This window comes from Rutidosis leptorrhynchoides, chromosome 6 (assembly GCF_046630445.1).
Source record: "Rutidosis leptorrhynchoides isolate AG116_Rl617_1_P2 chromosome 6, CSIRO_AGI_Rlap_v1, whole genome shotgun sequence".
In the NCBI taxonomy this organism is placed as follows: Eukaryota; Viridiplantae; Streptophyta; class Magnoliopsida; order Asterales; family Asteraceae; genus Rutidosis; species Rutidosis leptorrhynchoides.
Window position 1 is genome coordinate 354,929,019 of NC_092338.1, and position 20,457 is coordinate 354,949,475.

The window sequence follows — 20,457 nt, forward strand, 5'->3', positions numbered from 1 at the left end:
TTACAATGATTAAAAATAGCGTAGCGTTACACGGACAGAATTTTGACTTACACCCTTACAACATTCGCTAACATACCCTTATTATTAGAATTTAAAATTAAAATTAAAATATAATATATATATATATATATATATATATATATATATATATATATATATATATATATATATATATATATATATATACGTTTGATAGATAGAGAGATGGATGGATATATGATAAAAACTGAGCCAAAACACGCGAATTTATAGCATGTGACCTGGATTTCAGGGCCATGCGATCGCATGGAAAATAAGCCTACAGGCCATGCGATCGCATAGAGGTAGGTATCAGCTCACACTCCTTTGTTTTCTTGTTTGCCGACGTTTATAATATATAATATAATATATATATTAATTTTAAGAATTAATTATATATTATATTATATTCATGTGCATAGTTGACTCATAATTTTTAGTCCGTTGCGTCGAGCGTTGAGAGTTGACTCTGGTCCCGGTTCCAGTTTTTCGAACGTCCTTGCGTATAATTTAATATCTTGTACTTTTCATTTCGCATCTTGTACTCTTGTAATTTTGAGACGTTTCTTATCAATAATTGGAACCACTTTGATTGTACTTTGTACTTATGAGCTTTTTGGTCGTTTTCGTCTTCAATTCGTTAAATCTGTCTTTTGTCTTCACCTTTTATTATTTAAACGAATATTAATTGTAAATAGAACAATTGCAACTAAAAGCTTGTCTTTCTTGAGGGATAATGCTATGAAATATATGTTCGTTTTTAGCATTATCAAATAGGAGGGGGAATTTTTGTTACTCTCATTGGAGAGTATTTAGGTGTAGATATGGAATAAGGGGGTCCAATGATCGTGGTTCAGGAACAAACCGAACCTATAGGTCTATCGGTTTATCATGGGGCACATGTACTGTTAAGGGAGACATAATAGGGCAGTACTATATCAGGGTACCCGACCACAGGTAGAGAGGGGTTCAGAAGAGGAGATGGAGGAAGCAGATGACATTAGGGATGTCATTAGGGATAGTTATACTGATGTTTTTCAGCGTATAGATGAGGTGGAAATGATTAACGAAGCTCGACATCGTCAGTATAAGCAGTGGAGAGCTGCGGATGAATATGAGCAATCCAGGCGACGCCAACACGATAGATGGCAAGTTCATCCGCACCAGATCATGAGCCATCTATCATATCAGGTACCACAAAACTACATCCCGACTCAACCTGCTTATTATCCGCCATATCAGCCCGACATGCAACCGCCCTTTAACCTATACGACCCCAACCAAGCCTATTAGAACACCTATCACCAACCATGGAACCCGGACGATAATATGAACTGGAATTCATATCCAGATTGATACAGTTTCATTAGTGATTTCTTATCTTTATATCTATTTATGTTTAAACATTTAATATTTTGATACTTTTATGTAATTTTTAATATTTTTATTATTTTGTTACTAATATTTCATATTTATAATTTGAAAGTGGGATATTAAATCTCATTTCAAATTACCATGCAAGTTTATATTTGTATTGTATATTGTCAATTGTACACAACAGGGTAAAACAGCGAACTTTCAAAGACTGGCATTAAGTTCATCAAAAGTAACTAATTTTGACAATATGCAAAATATATGTGAAATAACAAATGACGGAATGAACAAATGATGTGCACCATTTATCATTCAAATAAACAACAATATGTTTGGAAGCTTTGGTAAAATTTTAATCATTTTTCTACGCTAATCACCCTCATGAATTTAAATTTTTACTGATTTCTTGCAAATGAGGGCATTGCAAGATCTTAAATGTGGGAAGGGATTAAATTCTTTCGGTTTAAACATTAATTTATACACTTGGTTCAATTTCCAAATTTTGTGAAAATTTGAAAATTTTTCAATAAATGGAATATTTGATAATGCTAAAAACGAACAAATATTTCATAGCATTATCCTTCCAGAAAGACAAGCTTTTAGTTGCAATTGTTCTATTTACAAGTGATAATCGTTTAAATAATAAAATGTGAAGACAGAAGACAGAAGACAGAAACGACGATTTGAAGACGCAAATGACCAGAAAGCTCAAACATACAAGTTACAATCCAAGTGGTTCAATTTATTGATGAATAACGTCTAAATATTGATAAGAGTACAAGCCGTGAAACGCAAAGTACAAGATTATAAAGCATACAAAAAGACGTTCAAAAATCCGAAACCGAGACATAAACCGAGCATCAACGCACAAGTCAGCGGAGCTAAAATTACAAGTCAACTATGCATAAGAATATAATATAATATATAATTATATAAAATTATTTATATTATATATATTTTTATATATTATATCGGCGGACTAAAAAACAAAGCAAGTGAGCTGAACCAGGGAGGCCATGCGATCGCATGGCATATAAGCACAAAGCCCATGCGATCGCATGGGCATCAGAATCTCAAAATGTTCTATAAAAGCCAACGTTTTCTGCCGAGTGAAAAACACACCTTTTTCTATCTATTTCTCTGAATCCATATACGATATTTATATTTATATTTATAATTATAATTTTAAGTTTAATTTAAATTTAATAATAATTGGGTTATTGTAACGAATATTTTACGGTTTATAAGTCGAAACTCTGTCCGTGTAACACTACACGATAAATAATTATTGTAAGTTATGTTCAACCTTTTTAAATTAATGTCTCGTAAAAAAGTTATTATTATTGTTATTTGAGCCGAAATAATGGTGATGTTGGACTAAATATTAAGACGGGGTTATTGGACTTTGGACCATAATTAGGATTTGGATAAAAGACCGACATTTGTGGACATTGGGCTATGGGCTATTAATGGACTTTATATCTGTTTAACTAAATGATATCTCGTTAATTTAATATAGAGATTTACAATTTGACGTATCTATAAATAACCACATAAGCCCGATCGGGTACGATGGGCGGGGTATTTATAAATACTAATAATTGTTTATTTGACCGAAAACGGGGATGGATTAATAGTCAATGGACTCATTAAAACAGGGGTGGATTACATACAAGGGTAATTGGTGTAATTGTTAACAAAGTATTAAAACCTTGGATTACATACAGTCGACAAACCAGTCCACAGACCCCGTTCCCATTACATTTTTCTGCGAAAATACTCCACAAAAACACACACAAAACGCGATTTTCACCATTTTTCATCAAATCGTTCACTAAAAACACGATGAGGAGAATGCTACCTAGAAGCTTTACAAGGAGAAGGGTAATTTCTACATACAAACACTCTTTAATTTCGAATTTTTAGTGTTCTTGAGAAATTGTTACCTAATTTGATTTTGATGATTTCTAGCTTAATTATGCTTAAATTGTTTGTATATTATGCTTGTATAACCTAGATTGATGCTATTTACCATGATTAGAAGCATTAAACTTTCAAATTTTAACAATCTAGGGTTTGTGTTATTGAGCAAATTTGGGACTTTTTGCTATAAACGAGTTATGACCGATTTTTGTAGTGTAACATGTTTAGGTAGCTAATTGATCCAAACTTTGATCATAAACATGTTAGTTGCTTGAATTTGTTGACTTTTTAAGTCAAAATCGTATGAATATATATGCCAATTGGGACTCGTTTAAATGTTTGAAATGATTATTTTGACATGTTTTAGAAGATGAATTGTTATGAATATTATATACATTTTCATATATGTTTGTTTTGAAAAAGTATAGAATTGTTAAAAATATGAAAATGTGTATAAGTTTAAACATGTCATTATGATTGTTTTGATTTATTATTTTGCTAACACTAATGCATTACTTGGATGCACAAATTTTATGTTTATTGTGTTTTGCAGAATGAAAAGGGTGAATCTTCATCCACGCCCCACACTTATAATGCTCCTTCTGAAGATGCAGGCGAACGAGAGATCATTAATCAATACAGACAAAATCAACCACATGCATTCATTTCACTTTCACATATAAACGAGGCAAATTTACACCCGAACTTAAGATTTGATAGATTTTGGACAGAGTATCCAAAATTTCGGAGGAACTTAAATATTCTTCAACGTAAGGATGTTGAAGTGTCCAGGGTGATTGATTGGGCACCATTAGAGACTGTGGGATTGGCCGAACCAATCAGAAAATTACTTTACCAAAGGTATGATAATTCTACTTTTAACGATTGGGAATGTTTATTCACTATTCGTAGGCTTGTATATAAGGAATGGTGTGTTGAGTTAATAAGTACAATTAAGCTAAATGATCAAGTAGCTAAATTAACAGATAAGAGTTTTATTAGATTTTTATTAGGAGGTGTAATGCACCGAATGTCTTTATTAGATATGGCTGAAGCTTTGTATATATATATGTATGAAGAACTAGTATATGATGATTGTAGACAGTTAATAAGTAGTGGTAGAAGGGTTGATGAGAATTTTGATATGAATGCGTTATGGAGTAGAATGTCTAGGCATAACCAATTTCGTGGGTGTAGTTATTCTTATACCGATATTGATAGTGCTGAGCTTAGGGTAATACATAGATTCCTATAAAACTCTATTACACAAAGAGGTAAGAATAAGGATAAAGTGAATGAAAAAGATCTATTTATCTTATGTGTATTAGAGACCCACAGAGCTTCGTGAATATTTCTTTTTGTGTGGGTTATTATTTATCGGTAATGGTAAAGGGTATGAGACATAACAGTATTATAGGAGGTGGTATCTTTGTTACCTTAATTGCTGAGTATCTCGATGTGAATAGAACTCAGGGGAGGAAATTAGTTGAAGTGCTCGAACCCCGTGATAGAATTGATCTACGTGTATATGCTGGTGCAAAGGTTTTAATGAAAAGACATAACGCTGCACTACCATATGAAGGCAGGCATCCATAAGTGGAACGAGATAAGGATCAAGGTAATGTAGGTGGAGAAAATTAAAATTTAACAGAATTGCAACGATTAAGGGCCCTAAGTGAATACAATCAAGCTATGCAACATGAGTTTCAGGCTTGATAATATCATCAATATCAAATCCAAAGCCATTTATCCCACCAAAATCAATACACGGCCACCATATCCTACTTATGACCCACTCCAAGCGTTTCAAAACACGTACAACGAACCCATGAACCCCTAATGGACCATCTGCATCAACCGTAATTTTCTTATTCTTATTTTTTATTTTTTATTTTTTTTGTAATTTTTAATGTTATTACTATTAATACTTATTTTGGTATTGTAATAGTTTTTATAGTAATCTAATTTTCTAATATTAGATTTTTTAAATTTTTGAACGTGGGGTTATATACCCAACTTCAAAAATATTTATACGTTTGTAGTTTATCTTATGTACAAAACAGGGTAAAACAGCGCACTTTCAAAGACTGACATTAAGTTCGGCAAAAGCTACTAATTTTGACGACAAGACGAACAACAAATGTGATATAACAAATGCAGGAATGAACAAATGATATGCACCATTAATCATTCAAACAACAATATGTTTGAAAATTTTAGTAAATCTTAATCATCTTTTTACGATAACCAACCTTATGAATTTAAATTTTTACTGATTTCTTGTAAATAAGGGCATTGCAAGATCTTAAGTGTGGAAAGGGATTAAATTCTTTCGATTTAAACATTTAATTTTTACACTTATTTAATTGCCAAATTTTGTGAAAATTTGAATAAATTTCAACTAAATGAATTCAAAATCATGTTTATACATATTTATGAACGATAAAACTAGGTGTTAATACCAAAATTATTGTTACCTCGAAAAGGACATAAATTGAGAAACGACCCAAAACGCTTGAATTCATTTAAAATGGAATAGAAGAGAATAAAAAAGCAAAGAAAGAAATAAAATAATAGCCAAGTGTGGGAAGAATTCACCAAGTTCTTTAAAATATATATCACATATTTTTGTACAAGATTACTGCAGATACTTTTGTTTTGGACTAAACTAATCAGTTTTACCCAATTTACTGTAATACATTTGAATGAAAAGATGGATCTACACGATGTATCAATTCCATCATTAAAAGAAAGTAAAGTCTTTCGAAAAAGACACGCGCTTCTTGATTTAGGTCAAGAAGTTGTCGTCCAAACTAGCTGTAGGTTGACGAAAAATCTAGAAAAGTCATCTCTAAAATCAGCAGGAAATCCACGGACCTCAACATCAAACAGGGTCGCCATGTGGTCAGACTTATCCTTAAAGATTAAAAATCAGCATTTAAGCCTGATATTACTAAATCCTTGAGATTGACCTTAAAGATTGAGAATTACAAACTCATGGAATTCAATGATATCTAAACTCGAGTTTGAAAACCTATTTTCAATGCGTTCATTACCATTGAACGTAAAATCCTGAGAATTCATCAGAATTCATTAGGTCACCTGAACCAAATCGAGTGTCAACCTTAAGAACGGTGGTTGCATAGCATGGTCAAAGACAGGACCTTGTGCCAGACCGAAAAATTATAGGGCGATCTTTACTATTTCTCCTACAAAGGATAGTAATTGCATCCGACACGTTGTGGACCATGAACATCTGCATGTCATTAGACATTGTCTTAACAGTTGCTTGTTCAACGCTTTCCTTTACAACCGGACGATAGTTTACCAAAAGGTAATATACAAAGCAAGTATACTGGACGTGTGCTTTCCTAATACAAGGTTAGCAAGTGGGTGACACAAAGCCGCAAGTTTTGAGCTAAAATTTTAAAATCTGAAACCCACAAAACACACAAAAACAATTTTGCAAACACCGGTGAAGGGTTATTCCGGAAAACCTGTCTAGGATAAAATCTAGCATGAATTTTCAAAAGATCAAATGTTTTCATAAAGATCCAATTTCCTAAAGGATCTAAATTTTCATAGTCATGTGGGACTGTAAACCACAACGTTACTATCATTGTTCATACCGTTGTATCAAAATCACTGATGTATAAAGTGTGAAGAATAAAGAAGTGATTTCGAGTGAAGTTATATTCAAGTTCTATATTGCTTGAGGACAAGCAATATCCAAGTGTGGGAATATTTTATAATGCTAAAAACGAACACATATTTCATATCATTATCCTTCCAGAAAGACAAGCTTTTAGTTGCAATTGTTCTATTTCCAAGTTATAATCGTTTAAATAATAAAATGTGAAGACAGAAGACAGAAACGATGATTTGAAGACGCAAATGACCAAAAAGCTAAAACGTGCAAGTTATACTCCAAATGATACTATTTAGTGATGAATAACGTCTAAATATTGACAAGAGTACAAGCCGCGAAACGCAAAGTACAAGATATTAAAGCATACGAAATGACGTTTGAAAATCATGAACCGAGTATATTATAAAATTCAGCAGCCCACGTTTTGGATTCATATGATGAGCTGGAATCAAGCACTCCGCGATCGCGGAGCCTCGTATATATATATATATATATATATATATATATATATATATATATATATATATATTGATTATTTTAAGAGATTATAGCAAGGTTAATACTAATTAAATTAATTAAGGAAACGTGTTGAGCTCCTCCCCCAACCATAGAGTCACCCACCACCACCACCACCACCACCCCCCACCCCCCCCCACCCCTCTCTTTTGATTTTCTTTTTTTGCAATAAATAAGCTCATATGCAGTCTGATCTGATGCGACATACCAAAAGCCCAAAACCAATCAGATTGTAGTCCTTTTCTTTTCCCCAAACCGACTATTCAATTTCCGTTATTTTAAATCTTTAACATCTCGATCAAATCTTTATTCTCAAAAACCAAAAGTTTCTTTAGCCTACACCTTCCTTCTCAGTTGTACCGACAACTCACATCGCCAGAAAACCTTCTCTTCGTGTTAAAAATTGTAACAAATTTGAAAACTTGGATTGTTAATACTCTGTATTTGTTAATCACGTTATATATTTTTTTTGTTAGCCAATCATATGTTTCTCAATATATATATCAACTCATATATAATTGTTTCTTAATTTATTAATTTTACTCTTTATAGATGGAATACCGATAGAGATTATATTGTCGGATGTTAAACACTCAGTGAAGGTATGTTTTCTTTTATGATTATAATGACACCATCAATCAAAATATAATTTTGAATATAAGGTTGAGGTTCAAATGGGTTGGGTCAAACTCAAATAAAAAACTTCTTATCTTGTTGATGTGTTGAACATGATGATTACACATTTGCACAAATATACTGTTTCGATGAGATGATATAAAAAGTTCTATGCATTTGGTTACAATTTGGATGAATTTCTTACCCCATTGAATGTATTCTTTATGACTCAGTTGGTTTAGCTTGTAAGTTTGCATTGACACAAGCAAAGAACGACATAGACAGTAATCAAAAGCATAAACAATAACTCCCTATGTTAAATACTCAATTCTTATAATAAATTTTCATCATTTTTTTTATGCAGGCTCTTTTCAAGTAATCAGATTTGATAGCTTATTGAACTTGGAAAATAGATGGGCATGTTTTGGATCTTCTTTAGCGATGGCTATTTTAGTGTAAAATGTTTTGAATTGTTTTGGTTTATTTGTATGTCTTGTTACTTTTCATTTGTTATATGACAATCTTTTAATTCTATGATGATAAGCTACAACTTTTTAATGGTATTTGTTGTTATGGATGAGTTTTGTCTTGATCGTAAGTGTTGAATTTAGAGGATGTTACTTTTGTATCAAAATAAATTATCGTGTTGATTCAAATAAATTATCGAGTTGAAGTATTGCTTAACGAGCTTAAGTTTTAATTAACGAGCCGAGCTTTACTTATCGAGCTCGAGCTTTACTTAACGAGTCGAGCCAAATAATATATTTTAGACTTTTAACGAGCTTTTCACGAGCCGAGCTCGAGCTAAGAAATTGAGGCACGATTCGAGCCGAGCTCGAGCTAGAACTTTCTAAAAATCAATCGAGCCGAGCTCAAATACTATCAAGCTCGGACTCGGCTCGGTTCGTTTACAGCCCTACATTCGATGAAAAACAAAATATTCAATTAAAAGAGTTGAAATTTCCTTCACTAACTCGGAGTCAACAACTCCATTTTTTGACAATGAAACAGTGAATAAGATTTTAGTATATGAAAAATTGACAAATTAATCAGCCTATAAATCATAGTGTGTAATTTCAATATAGATATCCTATTAAAATTATAAGATATAGAATGTAGTACAACGAACATATTCAAGATTGATGAGCAGATATAAAATGTAGCACAAAGGTCAAGTTTAAAATTCAAAATCGATGATCAGATACAAATTATCACACATACATGCTTCAAAGACCACATTATTACACATACATGTGTATAATTTCAACATAAATATTCTATTAAAAGTATAAGATATAATAATATAAGATGTAGTACAAAGGCAACCTTATATAGCACTCGAACAATAATTAACATTATTTACATTTTAATATAGGATGTACTACAAAGGCAACCTTATAAAGCACATCAAACATTAATAAATGATTTACATTTTAAGGCTAATATTATAAATAAGCCTGAAGTAATATTGTTAACATATGAATACGTTTTCGTTTTTTTTTAAATAGTGTTACTCGTATTTACCACTTGCTATATAAGATAAATTTAAGAATAATATGAAATTGATTTTGTGTGATTTTGTTTTAATAATTGTAATATTGTATGTTATTAAGATTGTATTAGTCAGATATTGAAATTTATAAGGTTGCTTTTATAAACGCGTAGATTTCTTTGCATTTTTTAAAACCAACCTTATAAAGTTCAATATCTTGACTAATACAATCTCAATAACATACAATATTACAATTATTAAAACAAAACCATACAAAAACAATTTCATATTATTCCTAAATTTAACTTCTTTGCATTTTTTAAAACCAACCTTATAAAGTTCAATATCTTGACTAATACAATCTCAATAACATACAATATTACAATTATTAAAACAAAACCATACAAAAACAATTTCATATTATTCCTAAATTTAACTTATATAGATAGTGGTAAATACGAGTAACACTATTTAAAAAAACAAAACAGAAATTATACCATAACTGCAAATCAATACGTTTGATTTAAATATATTATTGCTTATAAACAAACAGCCTTAAAATGCAAATCTTATATTAAACCCTTAAAAAAGTATATAAAGTATCTTAAACACTATGATTTGAGCCTAGTGCTGGATAGAAAAAAGCAAAATGGTTTTTATAAAAATCCCACAAAACACGCCCTGTATCTAGATTACTTGAACTCTATCTTTACATTACACCCTGATTCAAACGAGAATTAAAAATCAAAGATACATATACATTGTTGAGTACATATAACTTAGTCCATGCATATAATTCATTTACTATGCAAATACCTAGCTAAATATACTGACATAAATCATACATGAATTCCAAAATTAACAAATGTAATAACAGCAGAAACATAAGAAATTAGACAGACTCAAAAGAACAACCACTAACGGCCCAAGTTTCCGGCAAGCCTTTGAAGAAGAAGAAGCGGCTGTCGTCTAGCAGAAAACCCTAGTGCTTGTTATAAATTAGGGTAGCGAAAATAATTTTATATGGGAAGTTTGTGATAAACAAAATGGGCCGATCTATGTGACTTATTTGCTTTGGGCCACAGTATAACTAAGCCTCTTTTTCTTTTCATCTTTTGCTATTTTTTATTTTATTTTATTTTTATTTTTTTAAATGCTACAAGATAACTAATCCTACGTATGTTTTTTTTTAACTTTTTTTTTTGCATTATATATTATACTGAGCCCGTGCATTGCATGTTTAGGACGAATATTTAGTTGTGGTCAAGGAAGGGTTGGAAACAGCCAAGGAATAATCCTGTTGGGCTGCGTACATCAGAGTATGGGGTCGGATTACTCACCCTCTCGAGTATCCCGAACCCGGAAAACCTGCTACCTTTCTACCTTTTCTTAAGATTAAAATCTTCTCTTCGATATGAACTATATACGAAGTCAAATAGTACTTTAACAAAGTTTCAATTCCACCATATTAAAGATGTAAACGTTATTAGCTTGAAGTCATGTACAGGTTCTTCAGCGAGACACATTAATTTGAGTTTACCTATTAATCATTCAAGGTCTATGAACAAGAGATATCCCTAAATCTCCACTTCAACAAATGAGAGTTTTCGATGGAACCGGTGAAGGGTTCACCACCATTCAAGAAAGGAAGAAGTTGGTTCAAACAAGTACTTCTCTCCTCTTGCTAAAAGGGTAATAAAGTACTACTACTGATTAAAGTATCCAGAATGTTTTGACTCCATTAAAATACATTCATTATTAATGAAAACAATGTTTTTAAGTTTAGGAGCTCTTGTGATGTACGGACGCTGAAAAAAATATATATCAAACCTATATAAGATATATTTACGGTGTAATTAAAGAAAATTAATATGATTTAACTAATTAAATGGATTTGCCGTTACAACAAATCGATAACCACTGGTGTTTTATCTTTTCCGTTAATTGTTTAGGTTTGAGTTGATGACTTGAGATATAAGTACTTGTTTTAATGATGTTAATGGTGCTTTATGAACATTGATATTGCACATTTCTCATATATTTATCATGGCAATATCCGTCATTTTTAGTCCAATTGGATACGGTTTTGGTTATTATTCGCGAGTATTATGAAGATTATGATTTGAGAGCCGAGAAGTGATTAATTGAGTGTTTTATGGAGTTTATGGCGCGTTTACAGCAGTTTCTATGTTATCGGGTGAATTGAGTTATGATCACGTCGAGTTATAAGTATAAACGCGTGAAAAATGCTGAGTTCAGGGGTGCGCGCCGCGTATAATCATGCGCACCGCGCATTAGTACTTCGCAACACATCAGTCACATTTAATTTGGTGCAGCGAATTTTCTTTAGAAGTGTGCGCCGTACACAATTATGTGCACCGCGCGTTTAAGGTCGACCAGATTTTAAGTGCTATAAATAAGGTGCAGTTTTTTATTCCAAAGTTAATCTTTTTCACAGCCGATTTTGGGAGCTCTTAGGGCGATTTTTGGGAACTTTTGGAGAATTCCAAGGTTACTCTTGAAATGTCCCGTTCATATTGATTATAAACGTTCCATATTAATTGATTTCGTTGCGAGGTTTTGACCTCTATATGAGACGTTTTCAAAGACTGTATTCGTTTTTAAAACAAACCATAACCTTTATTTTATCAACAAGGTTAAAAGGACATCATCTAGATTATCCAGAAATGATAATCTAAAAATATCACACTTACACACTACCAATACATATAGGTTTACAATATTAATATGTTACAACAAAGTAAATCTCGAATGCAGTTTTAAACAATATTATACAAACATGCTGACACCAAATCTTGTCCATATTTTAGCATGCAACAGCGGAAGCTCTTAATAATCACCTGAGAATAAACATGCTTTAAACGTCAACAAAAATGTTGGTGAGTTATAGGTTTAAACTATATATTTATCAAATCGTAATAATAGACCACAAGATTTCATATTTCAATACACATCCCATACATAGAGATAAAAATCATTCATATGGTGAACACCTGGTAACCGACCTTAACAAGATGCATATAGAATATCCCCTATCATTCCAGGACTCCCTTCGGACATGATGAATTCGAAGTACTAAAGCATCCGGTACTTTGGATGAGGTTTGTTGAACCCAAAAGATCTATCTTTAGGATTCGCGTCAATTAGGGTGTCTGTTCCCTAATTCTTAGATTACCAGACTAAAAAGGGGCATATTCGGTTTAATAATTCAACCATAGAATGTAGTTTTACGTACTTGTGTCTATTTTGTAAAACATTTATAAAACTGCATGTATTCTCATCCCAAAAATGTTAGATTTAAAAAGTGGGACTATAACTCACTTTCACAGATTTTTACTTCGTTGGAAAGTAAGACTTGGCCACTGGTCGATTCACGAACCTATAACAAATATGTACATATATATCAAAGTATGTTCAAAATATATTTACAACATTTTTAATACGTTTTAATGTTTTAAGTTTATTAAGTCAGCTGTCCTCGTTAGTAACCTACAACTAGTTGTCCATAGTTAGATGTACAGAAATAAATTGATATATATTATCTTGAATCAATCCACGACCCAGTGTATACACGTCTCAGGCTAGATCACAACTCAAAGTATATATATTTTTGGAATCAACCTCAACCCTGTATAGCTAACTCCAACATTACTGCATATAGAGTGTCTATGGTTGTTCCAAATAATATATATAGATGGGTTGATATGATATGTCAAAACATTTGCATACGTGTCTATGATATCCCAAGATTACAAAATATATTAGAATACATGTATAATACAATATAAGTTAGCTAGGATATGATTAATATAGATTTGTTACCAATTTTCACGTAGCTACAACAAGAAAAATTATCCAATCTTGTTTTACCCATAACTTCTTCGTTTTAAATCCGTTTTGAGTGTTTCAAGTTGCTATGGTTTCATATTGAACTTAAGTTTATGAATCTAAATAGAAAAAGTGTAAGTTTATAGTCGAAAATACAGGTTACAAGTCATTTTTGTAAAGGTAGTCATTTCAGTCGAAAGAACGACGTCTAGATGACCATTTTGGAAAACATACTTCCACTTTGAGTTTAACCATGATTTTTGAATATAGTTTCATGTTCATAAGAAAAATCATTTTCCCAGAAGAACAACTTTTAAATCAAAGTTTATCATATTTTTTAATTAACTAACCCAAAACAGCCCGCGATGTTACTACGACGACGTATATCCGGTTTTACGGTGTTTTTCGTGTTTTTCGGTTTTATATCATTAAGTTAGCATATCATATAGATATAGAACATGTGTTTAGTTGATTTTAAAAGTCAAGTTAGAAGGATTAACTTTTGTTTGCGAACAAGTTTAGAATTAACTAAACTATGTTCGAGTGATTTCAAGTTTAAACCTTCGAATAAGGTAGTTTTATATATATGAATCGAATGATGTTATGAACATCATTAATACCTCAGGTTTTGTGGATAAACCTACTGGAAATGAAAAAAATATATCTAGCTTCAAAGGATCCTTGGATGGCTTGAAAGTTCTTGAAGCAAAATTATGACATGAAAACAAGTTCAAGTAAGATTTTCACTCGAAATAAGATTGTTAAAGTTATAGAAATTGAATCAAAGTTTGAATATGAGTATTACCTTGTATTAGAAAGAAATCTTACTGTAAATAATAAAGATTTCTTGAGGTTGGATGATCACTCAAAGTGGATTTGCAAGATTGGAAGTAAGCTAGCAAACTTGGAAGTGTTGTTGGTGTGTTCTTGAGTAGTTGTTTTGTATCTTGGTTTATGTATGGATTTATGAACTAGATTGAGCTAGATTTTGATGAAGATGATGAAGAACACTTAGAACAAAGGAAGAACACTTGAGAGAGAGTAGTTTGATGCATGTAAGTTGAAAAATGAAATTGTTTGTGGACTCCCTAATTCACGTGAATATGGATGTATCATATAGGCTCCATTAGTTTGTTATTTTGTGAGATATTTCATACTAGATGTTAAATGATGGTTCCCACATGGTTAGGTGACTCACATGGGCTGCTAAGAGCTGATCATTGGAGTGTATATACCAATAGTAAATACATTTAGAAGTTGTGTATTGTACGAGTACAAATACGAGTGCATACGAGTAGAATTGTTGATGAAAATGAATGTGGATGTAATTGTAAGCATTTTTGTTAAGTAGAAGTACTTTGATAAGTGTCTTGAAGTCTTTCAAAAGTGTATAAATACATATTAAAACACTACATGTATATACATTTTAACTGAGTCGTTAAGTCATCGTTAGTCGTTACATGTAAATGTTGATTTGAAACCTTTAAGTTAACGATCTTGTTAAATGTTGTTAACCCAATGTTTATTATATCTAATGTGATGTTAAATTATTATATTATCATGATATTATGATATATTAATATATCTTAATATGATATATATACATTTAAATGTCGTTACAGCGATAATCGTTACATATATGTCTCGTTTCGAAATCCTTAAGTTAGTAGTCTTGTTTTTACATATGTAGTTCATTGTTAATATACATAATGACATGTTTAATTATCATTTATTATGATTAAACATAGTGTAACAATATCTTAATATGATTCATATGTAATTAGTAAGACGTTGTTATAACGATAATCGTTATATATATAGTTTTCGAGTTTCTTAATTCCATAGTCACATTTTTTATGTATATAACTCATTGTTAAAATACCTAATGAGATACTTACTTATCATAATATCAAGTTAACTATATATATATATATATATCCATATATATGTCATCATAAAGTTTTTACAAGTTTTAACGTTCGTGAATCACCGGTCAACTTGGGTGGTCAAATGTCTATATGAAACCTATTTCATTTAAACAAGTCTTAACAAGTTTGATTGCTTAACATGTTGGAAATACTTAATCATGTAAATATCAATTTCATTTAATATATATAAACATGGAAAATTTCGGGTCACTACAGTACCTACCTGTTAAATAAATTTCGTCCCGAAATTTTAAGCAGTTGGAGGTGTTGACGTATCTTCTGGAAATAAGTGCGGGTATTTCTTCTTCATCTGATCTTCTCATTCCCAGGTGAACTCAGGTCCTCTATAAGCATTCCATCGAACCTTAACAATTGGTGTCTTGTTTTGCTTAAGTCTTTTAACCTCACGATCCATTATTTCGACGGGTTCTTCGATAAATTGAAGTTTTTCGTTGATTTGGATTTCGTCTAACGGAATAGTGAGATCTTCTTTAGCAAAACATTTCTTCAAATTCGAGACGTGGAAAGTGTTATGTACAGCCGCGAGTTGTTGAGGTAACTCAAGTCGGTAAGCTACTGGTCCGACGCGATCAATAACCTTGAATGGTCCAATATACCTTGGGTTTAATTTCCCTCGTTTACCAAATCGAACAACGCCTTTCCAAGGTGTAACTTTAAGCATGACCATCTCTCCAATTTCAAATTCTATATCTTTTCTTTTAATGTCAGCGTAGCTCTTTTGTCGACTTTGGGCGGTTTTCAACCATTGTTGAATTTGAATGATCTTCTCGGTAGTTTCTTGTATTATCTCTGGACACGTAATTTGTCTATCCCCCACTTCACTCCAACAGATCGGAGACCTGCACTTCCTACCACAAAGTACTTCAAACGGCGCCATCTCAATGCTTGAATGGTAGCTGTTGTTGTAGGAAAATTCTGCTAACGGTAGGTGTCGATCCCAACTATTTCCAAAATCAATAAAACATACTCGTAGCATGTCTTCAAGCGTTTGTATCGTCCTTTCGCTCTGCCCATCAGTTTGTGGATGATAGGTAGTACTCGTGTCTAGACGAGTTCCTAATGCTTGCTGTAATGTCTGCCAGAATCTTGAAATAAATCTGCCATCCCTATCAGAGATAATAGAGATTGGTATTCCATGTGTGGAGACGACTTCCTTCAAATACAGTCGTGCTAACTTCTCCATCTTGTCATATTCTCTTATTGGCAGGAAGTGTGCTGATTTGGTGAGACGACCAACTATTACCCAAATAGTATCAAAATCACTTGCAGTTCTTGGCAATTTAGTGATGAAGTCCATGGTAATGTTTTCCCATTTCCATTCCGGAATTTCGGGTTGTTGAAGTAGACCTGATGGTTTCTGATGCTCCGCTTTGACCTTAGAACACGTCAAACATTCCCTTACGTATTTAGCAACATCGGCTTTCATAATTGGCCACCAAAAATGTTTCTTGAGATCCTTGTACATCTTCCCCGTTCCAGGATGTATTGAGTATCTGGTTTTATGAGCTTTTCTAAGTACCATTTCTCTCATATCTCCAAATTTTGGTACCCAAATTCTTTCAGCCCTATACCGGGTTTCGTCTTCTCAAATATTAAGATGCTTCTCCGATCCTTTGGGTATTTCATCCTTTAAATTTCCCTCTTTTAAAACTCCTTGTTGCGCCTCCTTTATTTGAGTAGTAAGGTTAGTGTGAATCATTATATTCATAGCTTTTACTCGAATGGGTTCTCTGTTCTTTCTGCTCAAGGCGTCGGCTACCACATTTGCCTTCCCCGGGTGGTAACGAATCTCAAAGTCGTAATCATTCAACAATTCAATCCATCTGCGCTGCCTCATGTTCAGTTGTTTCTGATTAAATATGTGTTGAAGACTTTTGTGATCGGTATATATAATACTTTTGACCCCATATAAGTAGTGCCTCCAAGTCTTTAATGCAAAAATAACCGTGCCTAATTCCAAATCATGCGTCGTATAATTCTGTTCGTGAATCTTCAATTGTCTAGACGCATAAGCAATTACTTTTGTTCATTGCATTAATACACAACCGAGACCTTGCTTTGAGGTGTCACAATATATCACAAAATCATCATTCCCTTCAGGTAATGACAATATAGGTGCTGTAGTTAACTTTTTCTTCAACAATTGAAACGCTTTCTCTTGTTCATCATTCCATTCAAATTTCTTCCCTTTTATGCGTTAATGCAGTCAAGGGTTTTGCTATTTTGGAAAAATCTTGGATGAATCTCCTGTAATAACCAGCTAGCCCTAAAAATTGGCGTATGTGTTTCGGAGTTTTCGGGGTTTTCCACTTTTCAACTGTTTCAATCTTTGCTGGATCCACATGAATACCTTATTTGTTCACTATGTGACCGAGGAATTGAACTTCTTTCAACCAAAATGCACACTTTGAAAACTTAGCGTACAGTTTTTCCTTCCTTAATAAATCTAGCACTTTTCTCAAATGTTCTTCGTGCTCTTGGTCTTTCTTTGAGTAAATAAGTATGTCATCGATGAAAACAATGACAAACTTGTCAAGGTATGGTCCACACACTCGGTTCATGAGGTCCATGAACACAGCTGGTGCGTTAGTCAACCCTAACGGCATAACCATAAACTCGTAATGACCGTAACGCGTCCTAAAAGCAGTCTTTGGAATATCATCCTCCTTCACCCGCATTTGATGATACCCAGAACGTAAATCAATCTTCGAATAAACCAACGAGCCTCGTAGTTGATCAAATAAGTCATCGATTCTCGGTAGTAGGTAGCGGTTCTTGATGGTAAGTTTGTTCAACTCTCGGTAGTCGATACACAACCTAAATGTGCCATCTTTCTTCTTGACAAACAGAACAGGAGCTCCCCATGGTGATGTACTTGGTCGAATGAAACCACGCTCTAAAAGTTCATGTAACTGAAAGGACCCGTCCTAAACCATCTGGACGAAGTCACCAACAACTGGTTTCATTGCGATGATCGACTCCAAATACTGTCTTTAAAATGAGCAAATGCACAGCGGAACGTTTCTTTCATACCTGAGAATAAACATGCTTTCAAGTGTCAACCAAAAGGTTGGTGAGTTCATTAGTTTATCATAAATAATCATTTCATAATTTTAATAGACCACAAGATTTCATATTTTCATTTCTCATAAACATACGTCCCATGCATAGAGACAAAAATATCATTCATATGGATTGAACACCTGGTAATCGACATTCACAATATACATATAAGAATATCCCCATCATTCCGGGATCCTCCTTCGGACATGATATAATTTTCGAAGTACTAAAGCATCCGGTACTTTGGATGGGGCTTGTTGGGCCCGATAGATCTATCTTTAGAGTTCGCGTCAATTAGGGTGTCTGTTCCCTAATTCTTAGATTACCAGACTAAATAAAAAGGGGCATATTCGATTTCGATCATTCAACCATATAATGTAGTTTCAATTACTTGTGTCTATTTCGTAAAACAGTTATAAAAACAGCGCATGTATTCTCAGTCCCAAAAAAAAATATATATTGCAAAAGCATTTAAAAAGGGAGCAAATGAAACTCACCATACTGTATTTTGTAGTAAAAATACATATAACGATATTGAACAATGCAGGGTTGGCCTCGGATTCACGAACCTATATCATTTATGTATATATTAATATATATTTCATTTAATCAACTGATTTTATTTATTTTATATATAGTATTAGGATAAATATGTTTTTATATAACTAATTCTTTAGTTGGTAAAATAATGTTGATAGTAGAAGGTTTTAATATATATTTTTATAATAATAATAATAATAATAATAATAATAATAATAATAATAATAATAATAATAATAATAATAATAATAATAATAATAATGATAATACCAGTAATAATTTTTATAAAAATAAGATTAACAATAATAGTGATAATAATAATAATCAAAATAATAAGAATGCTACCTTCAAGCTTAAAGAAAAAAAAACAATCATCACTACCCAGACTCGAACTCACGACCTCTTGCTTATCCCCAACACCTTATACCATTCCGCTATTTCTTTTTTTTTTTATGACATAGATCGTCCATTAAACCTTTTAAGTCATAAAACCCTGTTTCCTTCTTCTACTCCTTCTTTTCCTAAAAAGAAATGCAACAGCCCGGCTCGAACCCCAGACCTCTCGAATAACAGAAACACTTCCAACCACTGAACCATTAGTTTATTTTGGATAAAGCTCGCGTTATTATATATTTAACATATATGAACCCGTTCATTATTTTCCTCATCATCATCTAAATAACTTATGGTTTCGGCCCAACTGCAATACCGACCCAACATTAGGCAGTCCATTAACGACCCAACTTGTTAATCCATATCAATTAAAGAAGCCCAAACTCGTGGCTTGTTTTGTTGAATATCAACCGAAAAGGAAAAAAAAATAAAATTAAGATAATAACAGTTAAACCAAATCGGTTTCCTCAAATAATCATCTAGGGTTCTTTTTCCACATACTATCTTATTATTATCATAATCAAAACTTCTTAATCATTATCCACCATTGTTTGTTTCATAAGAGCAATTACTCGGGTCCTTACAATCGATGTTAACTGCCGAGATACAGTCCCACCATGCCTTTAGAAGTTGTTGTGATATATTTTTTTTTATTTAGCCTATCCCATCATTTTATATGATTATTACTTTCTCCACTCACTAGCTCCATTATATAAATATCATAATAGAAAAATAAAGTGATGGTGTTTTTGTTTATGATATAAATAGAGTTGCAATGAACAAGATCATATGCGAGAACTAACAGATAGATAGAAAAAAATATACCAGTTGTTTTTCCCAGTTTCACATAGATGAAGGGTGGTTAAAAGAGTGGGTGTTGGCGGATTTATTCATGGTGGGTCGATGGTAGTTAACAAAGAAGAGAAAAGGAAAGAGATAGTGTGTTGACGATTATGGTTGTGTTGTTTATCTTCTTCGATCAGAACCAGTAGAAATCAGTAACAAATTAAAAGGGTTCGTGGTGGTGATTGACGTGTGATGGTGGTTTTCTAGTGAGTTCATGATAACGAAATAAA